This window comes from Echinops telfairi, unplaced genomic scaffold (genome assembly GCF_000313985.2).
Source record: "Echinops telfairi isolate 266 unplaced genomic scaffold, ASM31398v2 ScPeMD7_7474;HRSCAF=8512, whole genome shotgun sequence".
NCBI lineage: Eukaryota > Metazoa > Chordata > Mammalia > Afrosoricida > Tenrecidae > Echinops > Echinops telfairi.
In genome coordinates this window covers 1860114-1861845 of record NW_022111378.1, presented here as the reverse complement: position 1 = coordinate 1861845, position 1732 = coordinate 1860114, and the positions used below count along the sequence as shown (strand labels likewise).

Sequence of the window (1732 nt, the reverse complement as noted above, 5' to 3'; positions counted from 1 at the left end):
ATGTGTCTGACTTCATTTATTTCTATATATCTCTCCTATCTCTCATGCTCTCTATAACTTTATTATAATATTTACTTATTATCCCTGTACAAATGCACCTACAGAACCCGTAATGATTGTGCTAGGAGCTTTGCGCAGTGGCAATATCGTAGCCAGTGAGGTTTATCTGAGGGGCGATTATTTCTAATTGAAAACTTTTCCCAATACCCCACCATGATGGCTTGAAATATAGTCGGCATTGGCAATTTTTGACAGTCTCTACGGAGACTGAAAAAAAAAATGATTGTGCTAGGAGCTGGTTTCTCCTGGCAGGGGGTGGGTAGTCATCCTATTCTTTGTTGTTTTTGTAGTTAGGTGCCGTTGTGTTGTTTCTCATTCATAGTGACCCTACGTGCGACAGAATGAAACATTGCCTCATAATGCACCACCATTACAATTGGGGTGGTGAGCCCATTATTGCAGCCATTGTGTCCATTAATTGTTGGTCTATATTTTTCATTTTCCCTACTCTGCCATTCACCAAACATGATGTCCATTTCTAGGAACTCATTTCTCCTGATAATATGTCCAAAGTACAAGAGACAAAGTTTTGCCATCCTTGCCTCTAAAGAGAATTCTGGCTATACTTTTCTCAAGTCATTGATAAGTTCTTTTGGCAGCCCATGGCACTTAGAATATTCTTTAGCAGCACCATAAATCAGATGCACTGATTCATCTCTAGTCTTCCTTATTCAATATCCAACTTTCACATGTATATGAGGCCATTGAAATACCATGGCTTGGGTCAGACACACCTTAATCCTCTAAGTAAAATCCTTGCTTTTAAACACTTTCAAGAAGTCCTTTGCATCTGATTTACCTAATGAAAAGTCTCCTTGGATCTCTTGACTGCTGCTTCCATGAGCAATGATTGTGGATCCAAGCAGGATGAAATCTTTGACAGCTTCAATCTCGTCTCCATTTACCCTGATGCTATCAGTTGGTCCAGTTGTGAGGATTTTCGTCTTCTTTACATTAAGTCATAATCCATAATGAAGGCTATAATCCTTATCTTCATCAGCAAACGCTTCAAGTCCGCCTCACTTTCCGAAAGCTAGGTGTGTCATCTGTATATTGCAGGTTGTTAAGTCTTCCATTTCTGATGCAGCACTCTCCTTCATATAATTCAGCTTCTCTAATGCTAGCTTCAGTAGACAGATTAAGTTTGGTGAGAGGACACAACCCTGATGCACACCTTTCATAATTTTACACTATGAATCATTCCCTTATTTGGTTTGCACAGCTGCCTCTGGATTCATATACAGGTTCTCCATGAGCACAATGTAGTGTTCTGGGATTTCCATTCTTCTCAAGGCTATCCATAGTTTGTTACGGTCCACACGGTTGAATGTCTCAGCATAGCTATGAAAACAGAAGTAACCACCTTTCTGGTATGCCCTGCTTTTAGCCAAGATCAAGCTGATATTGGCAATAATGTCCTTTGTTTCTGAAGCCAGCCTGAATTTCTGGCAGTGTCTTGTCAATGTACTGTTAAAACCATTATTGGATAAGAGCTTCAGCAAATTTTTACTTGCATGTACTTTTAATGATATTACTCTATAATTTGATTATTTTGTTGGGTACATTCTTTGGAATGGATATAAATATGGATCTCTTTCAGTCAGGTGGCCAAGTAGTAGTCATCTAAAATTCCTGGCATAGACAAGTGAGTTCTTCTAGTGCTTCATTAGCT

At 39.1% G+C, this 1732-nt stretch overlaps 1 non-coding gene across 1 annotated transcript; it reads left to right on the top strand.

Annotated features, from left to right (window-relative positions):
• Positions 1 to 126: 126 nt before the first annotated feature.
• LOC115874027 lies at positions 127 to 267 on the top strand. Its single transcript, XR_004048767.1, has one exon. It is a non-coding gene; the product is annotated as a U4 spliceosomal RNA (small nuclear RNA).
• Positions 268 to 1732: the final 1465 nt, after the last annotated feature.